At 36.6% G+C, this 9,586-nt stretch overlaps 1 protein-coding gene; it reads right to left on the bottom strand.

Moving 5' to 3' along the window:
• LOC127850679 (uncharacterized) overlaps nucleotides 1-9,586 on the bottom strand; it is a 272,021-nt gene that overhangs the window by 136,001 nt on the left and 126,434 nt on the right.

The following is a 9,586-nucleotide window of genomic DNA, read 5'->3' as shown; positions in this document are numbered from 1 at the left end:
TGTAGTCGTGAAAATAGCGTTTTTAACAATTCGTTACTCTGCATTTGGATTTTGGAACCAAAATGTTTTTTTTAAACAAAGTCCTTTCTTCAAGTCAGTAACAGCGTCGTTGATATGTCTAGTTGCGATGAATCAAAAATTTTATTGAAAACAAATCATTGAAAATAACTGTGCCTAACAATATCAGTTTCCGCATATTAACATAAATGTACACAATTAGAGGCAAAATTTGCTTCCTTCATATATGTTAGGGTTATGACTAAAAAACAAAAAGGGCTCATATCCGCGGAAAGAGTTTTTATTGAACTTACGGGTTTTATAACAATCTGAACACTTCGGACAGTGGGCTACACATCGCCGGTATGGCGGAATTGTCCGAGGATTCCCGATTGGGTTTTTAATAAACTATTACACAATGGTAACGAATATTGAAATAGAAAAAAATATCATATTAAATTATGTTCATACTGAACATTTTCTTCAACTCCATGATGTATTGATGAATGTGCGAAGGTTTTTCTGGTCAAACAATGAAATACGGAAAGGGTCGAACACAACGGATTTGTAATTCTGTCATTTTCCTTAAAAAGTATAATGTCCCTTACCGTGGTGTTAATTAAGGCCCACGTGTCAAACTGCAAGTATAATGTATCGGATTATAATCGATAATCAGGATAAATATACAGATAATTCAATAAAGATAAAGTCAATATAGGTACAGTATACGTATTTGTTCATTGGAGTATCGCATGTTATAAAATAGTAATTATTTCATAATTTTCTTCACATGCTTCAAAGTCATTTCGTAACACTTATGACGTCATTTTGTGTTTTGAAATATATTGATGGCTGCCACGGGAGAAAGGGTAACTTTTCAGCGAAAGGGAAACAGCTGTTGATTATTGTCTTGAAAAAGGGGCATAAAAGAAACATTCACTCGTGATCATAGAACAATAATATTTTCACTTATAGCTGCGCCATTCTTGAATATATATTGTATATGATCTCTCGTGAAATAACAAACGATCTTACACTGACATGAACAAATATCCTCTATTTAATCTTTTTGCATAACACGTCGTTTCTGTTCGTTTATTTTCCTTTTTTAAAAACAACAAAAGCATTGGTGTATCGTTTCATCATTATATTCGTTTTTGGGTACAATGAGGTAATAATATACATTTCAACAGATAATTATATTACATATAAGTTAAATGTTGATTTCATATCAATAATTCAAATTAAAATTAAACCACCAAAAGCCCCTGTATTTTTCAATTGTTCAGAAGAGTGATGACATATAGAAAAAAATCACAAATGCAAGAAGGGACGGGTCTTACAAAGGGTTATGGGTTACATAACCCAACTGTTCGAAATAAATATGGTAAAAATGTACAACTATTAGAAGTATACATGGTAAAACTGTTTAATAACAGTATATTAACGACTTTTGAATTCTTATATGCGAGTTTATAAAACATCATGGGGATGCTGAACAGTGAATAAAACTTGGCTGGCCTGGTTATGCAATTCACTACAATCCAAACACTTGTTCTGAATCAAACCCGTTTTGCTTCGGGGTCAGTTAAATCCTGATAATCACAAAAACAAGATATTAACAACAGTAAGTAAATTTTCAAAACAGAGCCAGTAAAACGAATCAATGTGTGATTATTATTTATGTATACATTTACAAAAACATAGTTGCGTGTATTTCATAATTCTAAAATTAGCGCATTTGTAGGATGAGGCGGGTTTACAGGATGTTGGGTTCGAGTGGTTGCGATGAGTTCAAAATATAAAGAAAATAAAGAGACCACCAACAATTTGCTGTCAAGTGTCTAATGGTCAAGATATATTTCGGATTAAACACAAACATACAAGTGTTGGTCTTTTTAGAAGTAATCGCCCAAATCAGCCCAAACGCGACAAAACTCTCGGGAAGATATCAAATTCAGGCGACATACTTTGTCCCACTTTTGCCAAGCGCTCCGGTCCCACGCACTTGTCGTTGTAACCTGAACAATGACCACTATGCACATGCAGGTTGTTTCGAAGTGTATTAATATGAACAATGTCAAATTTCACAAGAAAGATGTGATTTAAATTTTAAAAATAATATCATAACCTTCGATTGGCAGAAAATAAACAGCTCAGCTTGTAAAACCACGGGGTCATGTAGTTTCAGAGAAAATTAGGTGACTCATTTTTATATTGAAGTATGTATAATCACTGTAACCCCACGCAGGGGTAAGGCGCCTTACTTTCGTTCTACGATGATTTAAAAAGAGATTTTGTGATAAAAATAAGGACCTAAATAATCTACCTAAGCAAATATCAGCCTTTGACTCACAATTTGTTATTCACTTAATTAACATATACATAGAATAAATGGCGTGTTGTATTTCAATACATACGGTATTTTCGAACAACTATTACCTTCTATTCCTTAAAATGAATATCTGAATTGTAAAGTATGCAACAGTTGTAAGATTGAAAAATAGTGATGGTAGTAGTAGTAGTAGTAGTAGTAGTAGTAGTAGTAGTAGTAGTAGTAGTTGTAGTAGTAGTAGTAGTAGTAGTAGTAGTAGTAGTAGTAGTAGTAGTAGTAGTAGTAGTAGTTGTAGTAGTAGTAGTAGTAGTAGTAGTAGTAGTAGTAGTAGTAGTAGTAGTACTAGTAGTAATAGTAGTAGTAGTAGTAGTAGTAGTAGTCGTAGCAGTAGTAGTAGTAGTAGTAGTATAGTAGTAGTAGTAGTAGTAGTAGTAGTAGTAGCAGTAGTAGTAGTAGTAGTAGTAGTAGTAGTAGTAGTAGTAGTCGTACTAGTAGTAGTAGACGTAGTAGTAGTAGTAGTAGTAGTAGTGGTAGTAGTAGTAGTAGTAGTAGTAGTAGTAGTAGTAGTAGTAGTAGTAGTAGTAGTAGTAGTAGTAGAAGAAGAAAAAGTAGTAGTAGTAGTAGAAGTAGTAGTAGTAGTAGTAGTAGTAGTAGTAGTAGTAGTAGTAGTAGTAGTAGTAGTAGTAGTAGAAGTAGTAGTACAAGAAGAAGTAGTAGTAGTAGTAGTAGTAGTCACAGATTATACGTTTAAGAAATCGTGCGTTATACAAATTACACTTTTCAGAAATTATACTTTTTACACATAACACTTTTGACAATTATTATTTTTTATTTTTTTAAATTACTTTTTCATTGATTCGTATTTTTGAACTGTGTTGAATCAATTTTTATTACTTTCTTCGTTGATTCGTATTTTTGAACTGTGTTGAATCAATTTTGTATGTGAAAATTTGTATAGCAATTAAACGGAAAATGTGCCAGTATAACAATAAAAAAAATATGATAATATTTAACAACAACTGAAACGACAAAATCTCGCATTGTGAAGGAGATCAAGTTGATGTTTGTGGATCAATGTCCCAATGTTCATTTATGAGTTAATTTGCATTTCAAAGTGTATGAGGTCCTTACGCGTCCGTGACTGCATTTACTTTCTACAAACAAGGACGTTTGGTCGAATACTGAATTAAAGCAGCAATTTACAGCAATTAAGTTATTGTCACTGTATATGTAATTTTGGTGTGCTGTTGGGCGGAGATCCGGAAAAACCAGAGGACATCCCTCTATCCGAAGAGCAAACCGGACATGCGTATATTAGTTCCCCGGTGATGCCTCTCCCAGCTGCAAAGCGTGGCTCGATGACGTCACAGTTTGACAACCTATGGCGAATTTCGTGTCCGGCCAGCAATAACAATAGGAACGGACGCCAATATTTACCTCTCACTCCCCTGGGTCCGCCCATCATCCCATCGCCACTTCTGGCTCCTCCACTGCCGCCATTTCTGGCGCCCATACAGAACGGGCCCGTGCAGCCGCCATTACCGCTTCCACTAACTACCGGAAACATCGGATGGATGCCGCCTGTAATGAAGAAATGCAGTGCTCGTGTATATACGCTCCATGTGGCATCTTAAAACAAAATTTGTTGTAAAATATGGAAAAAAAAAAACATCTTCATTATCCTGGCGACATTTAAAAAAATCGGATTTATCCATTAAGAGTCATTCGTCCATGCAACTCCATCCAGCTCCTTCTTTCATAGCATGAAGTATGATTTGGAACCCTATATCACGTTCAATTTATTTTCCGCCCAAGAAGCGGGACGGACGAACGATACAAGCGAAATTTATGATCCGAACTCACTTCGTAAGCATCGCACGCTCGAAAATGACCTCAATTCATCAATTTCCCCACATAAGGCCACTGCATAGACACAGTTTAAGTCATTATACTTGTGAAATACATGTTCAATTAAACATACATAGGTCATGCAATATAGAAGTTTAATAGATTAACTCAAGGTTTTATAACGTCGATTTGCGGATGCGTAATATTTTCTTAAAATAGTGCATATATAATGTACGTATTCATTAATTGTGCGTGTTTTGTGATTCTTAAAGCGGGACTGCGCGATTTTGTCAAATTTTTGTGAATTTATATAAAATGTGTAAAAAAAAACATATAAGACATATATTTCAATATAAATTAAGATAAAAGTTAAGAAGAACATGTGTCGAAAAATGCGAAATAAGCCAGATATTTTATTCTGAAATCGAACATGTCTGTATTATAGTCAAATTCGACAGCATGCATATCATGCATGAACGATGTGAATCTAAATTTATTTTTACGGATCATTTTAATATCCGGCAACGATATCTATTTATACGGCACACAAACACTAACTCCGATCCTCATAAAAAAGACGAATGCTTCGGTTATTGTAGGAACATATGTACGAAATATCTTCGTCACAATCGGCTCGGGGAGCTAATCTGTCTTTGCTGCATTTTATGAAATTGGTCTTCAATGTATACTTTTTTTCTTGCTTATTTTGTGTTCTTGTAACATATTTTGTATCAATTTATTACCATTTAACACATATAAAATTCGTGCAGTCCCGCTTTAATATACATATTACACAAAACTAATTGAGAGTATTCTTCAAAAAGTCGTCGCACACATAAGTCATTTCTTTACATTCATTTACACATTAATGTTATTCAATCGTTTAACCACGGGTGGTCGGACGGAAGGACATGTGCAATTTATCATGTTTCCCATTACGTGTGGGCATGTAAATAAACAGGTCAAAACTTATAATTAAATAGAGACAATGGCGTTGCCTATGTGTTATACCATAACATGAAGTACAAAATGTCATCCACGCATATTGAGAATTTTGATAAGAATACCATCGACGGGGTCATCTGTTATTTGTCTTTTTATTTAAACACCGTATGAGTGTATTTTAAAATTTGCCGCATTAAGACACTATTGAATTAGTTGAATGCTAAACCCATTTCTTTATGAAAGCGGTGGTACAACTCGGAACCCCTCGACCAAACGATGGACACTATATTAGCCGCGTTTTTGGAATATTGGGTTTAATACATATGCTTTATAAACGTCTCAAATTAGTATGTGCAGTCCGCATAGGCTTATCAGGGACGACACTTCCCACCAAGACAGGGACGACACTTCCCGCCAAGACAGGGACGACACTTCCCGCCAAGACTGGGACGACACTTCCCGCCAAGACAGGGACGACACTTCCCGCCAAGACTGGGATGACACTTCCCGCCAAGACAGGGACGACACTTCCCACCAAGACAGGGACGACACTTCCCGCCAAGACAGGGACGACACTTCCCGCCAAGACTGGTAATTTCGTCTAGAAGACACTTCTTTTAAACAGTAAATTCCTTAAAAGCGGAAACTGTCGTCCCTGATTAGCATGCGCGAACTCCTTTTAACATCATTTATGCATTAAACTCCGTTTTACAAGAACGAGTCTCATATTTTGTTGATGAGGTTACATCAAAAAAACGAAATAACAGTACTTTCGCTTCCCGGACACATTGGCCCGAAACAACTAAAAGACGCCCCGCTTACGACGTTAATAGCTCCTCATGCGTCCATCCCGCAAACTGAAGCGCTCCCGTCACTGTCTCCAACCGACGCTGCATTTCAGGGATCACCACTCCCGCCACTGCCTCCGGTTCCTGAACCAGATCCCCAAGAGTCTATTCCAGCACTTGCGCCGTGACCGTTCCCGGATAATGGTAGCCCGTTTCCGCTTGAAGAGCTCATACCGGATGCTGAAGTGGTTGGTTCTTTTGTGGTTTGTTCCAAATTTTGCTGTGACGCGGAATGTTGCGCAGTCCTAGAACGGTATTCATGGAGAGTCCATACTTTTGCTCTAAACTGAAAATGCTTAAACATGTAATGCATTACCATCAATATCATCATCATCATCATCATCATCATCATCATCATCATCATCATCCTCATCATCATCATCATCATCATCATCATCATCATCATCATCATCATCATCATCATCATCATCATCATCACCATCACCATCATCATCATCATCATCATCATCATCATCATCATCATCATCATCATCATCATCATCATCATCATAATAATAACCATCATCATCATCATTATCAGAACCGACATCATGATCATAATCATCAAATACAATAGCATCCCCGTCGCTACCATCATCAACCGACACATCATCATCATCATCATGGATATCTTCATAATCGTCATCAACATCATGAGCAACATGATTATAATCAACCTTATCATCATCATTAGAAGCAGCCTCAGAAGCAGTAGCACCACCACCTACATCATAATCAATCGGCATTATCATAAAAATCATTCCTATTCTCATCCGTCTACTATTCTTCGTCAGCATCATCAGCATCATCACTTCCACATAGATTACCCGCTCAAAAAAACATCACCTCCACCATCATCATCACCAACGCTACCACAGATCAAGTGATAATTCTACACGGCTCTGAATCCACGCATGCGCACGTCTGACAGCCAGTCTCATCTGTTTTGGTGCTTAGTGTGTAGCCATCGTTGCACGACAACATGCACATGTTGTGTCACTTTCGGTACGTGTCGCCGCTGATCGGAAGTGCACCTGGTTCGTGTAAAGTAAATAATATCGATCTTAATCTTCTTAGTTAACTCAAGTTTTGTTTTTAATGCAAACGTCATACATAAATCATATCCTTTTGAAAATAGCTAAAATACGTTTAGTTTAAACCTATTTATTTAAGCTCGATTGCATCGAAAGCCTAAGGCTTATACAAACGCTCTCGAGTCCGTTTCCTGGGCCTAGAACCAGTACTTGGTGTCTTTGGGGGAGATCTAAAGAACGCTTCCACAGTGGGGATCGAACCCGTGACCTCCCGGTCGCTAGGCACCATATCCGCCTAAAATACGTTTAGTTGAAATAATGACGCGAAATACGATTGATAAAGATAAGGAACAAAATGCTCAAAAAAGCACTCGCTAAACAAAATATATTTAACGCCTTCTTTTTAATAACGATATGAAACGCATCCAAACATACATGTGCAAAACCCTTCTGCATCTTGAAAAATATTGATTACCATTCCCTTTGTTGGTCTCATGCGTGTCGGAACTTTCGTTCATCCACCACTTGCTTGAGCAATGCTTAGGCATCGGTGTGCATGCATGACTCGATGACGTCGCCTCTGGTCGCATTACGCAATCGCAGACTCTGCACTTCCGGTTGTTTACAGCCGACGGCGGGCAGCGGTTTTCTTCATTTCCGGAAGTGTTTCCAGAATATTGGAAAAGGAATTGTTGATACGACATGCCACCTCATACCGACCGGAGCCCCGATACGCGAGCGATGGAACTTCCGGGGTTCCAAGGTACTTGACATTTAGCTGCAATTATAAACGATTTGACTTTTAATATAATAATACTAAAGGAATTATCAAACTATAATAACTTCTCTTCTCAAACAACATGTTACGGCTAGTTTGACATTTGTGCTTCTAGAACTACCAGTAGAATTGCTACTTAATATTGATGATTGAATAAATACCAAATCATTAATACGTCAACAACAGACAATATTTATCTTAATTGTTTACTGAAGTACGTGCCTGATAAAATCAAGATCTATTTATTAAGAAAATAACAAAAAATATTCACAATTACAGCACTTCATAAAACAAAAACAGTATTATCATCACTGTACCATTACAAATAAGTAGAATCAAAATCGACGCCCAAATGACATCCGAACCATTTGTGAATAACAGCGTCAAGAATAATTATGTCATTATTACTGGCACTAAAACAGCGCTGCACCTCGCGCGTGTTACTATTTTGCAAAAGACGTCGTTTCCGAAAACGTAATATATAAAAGGGCTGTTCGATGTTTGATAATACTGTTACTAAATATGCAGTAAGACGCTTATATGATTACCATATTAAACACAATTGAGTTACGGCTTATCAACGCGGCTTTCTGTCATTATGGGCGTAAAGGAAGGCTTTATCAGCCCGTGTTCTTAAAATGCGTGACAGTTACTCGAAGAATACATTCAGATTACGGTTAGTTGCGTGACAGATACTCGAAGAATACATACAGATTACGGTTAGTATTAGTGATATTCGACCCTATGTTGGTTCGACTGTTTCAAATGTTTGCGCTTTAATTATAAAACAAACAGTTCCGTTTTCTGGTTAGAACTGGTTTCGGATTTCCGAACGCGCGATTGAAGTTGAACTATATGAAAATGTTTGATAACAGATATATGTTCAAAATTTGAATTGCTAATGATCTGCTGTTGAAAATATGTAATAACCGACATGTACCTATACATTATTTAGAGATGCTTAACTTTAAAAAGACAAATAAATAATTTCAGTACTGTAAAATTCTTTCGTAAGGGTTAATACAGTGGTGTTTTGTGGTGCATATTATTAAACATAAGTAGTTACGTTATGATGATTTTGTTTCTTTCTCAATCTAAACTTCTTTAAATCATCTAAAATGACATAAGGTCAGAATTGTATTAAAACGTGTTTTCCACGCTTCCCTTATTTAAAACTGGCCGTAAGGGTTAGGGTTCATCTTTATCTTGTTTGTTGGAAACTACACAATTATATCGTAACTGATCTGTGTCATAGGCTTTTAAATAATACGGACTTAGGTTTCTTAATGAAATATCTCAGAAATATTCCCTGAGCAGAAATGTTCACGAGCGAACGAGGTTTCTTAATGAAATATCTCAGAAATATTCCCTGAGCAGAAATGTTCACGAGCGAACGAGGTTTCTTAATGAAATATCTCAGAAATATTCCCTGAGCAGAAATGTTCACGAGCGAACGAGGTTTCTTAATGAAATATCTCAGAAATATTCCCTGAGCAGAAATGTTCACGAGCGAACGAGGTTTCTTAATGAAATATCTCAGAAATATTCCCTGAGCAGAAATGTTCACGAGCGAACGAGGTTTCTTAATGAAATATCTCAGAAATATTCCCTGAGCAGAAATGTTCACGATGGAACGATCGTCACGTCGAAAGAACCGTTAAAGGCGCAAACATGTTACGTTCTGACGATTGTAAATACTTAATTTCATTAATGTCTTAATGGCAGAAAGACAGGCATTTTTATTTAAGACTTGTACAGAGTACATCGCCGTAACACATATATTTACAAAGAATATTTAAAG

The sequence above is a fragment of the Dreissena polymorpha genome, chromosome 11, assembly GCF_020536995.1.
Source record: "Dreissena polymorpha isolate Duluth1 chromosome 11, UMN_Dpol_1.0, whole genome shotgun sequence".
NCBI lineage: Eukaryota > Metazoa > Mollusca > Bivalvia > Myida > Dreissenidae > Dreissena > Dreissena polymorpha.
This window is presented reverse-complemented; position numbering and strand designations above follow the sequence as displayed.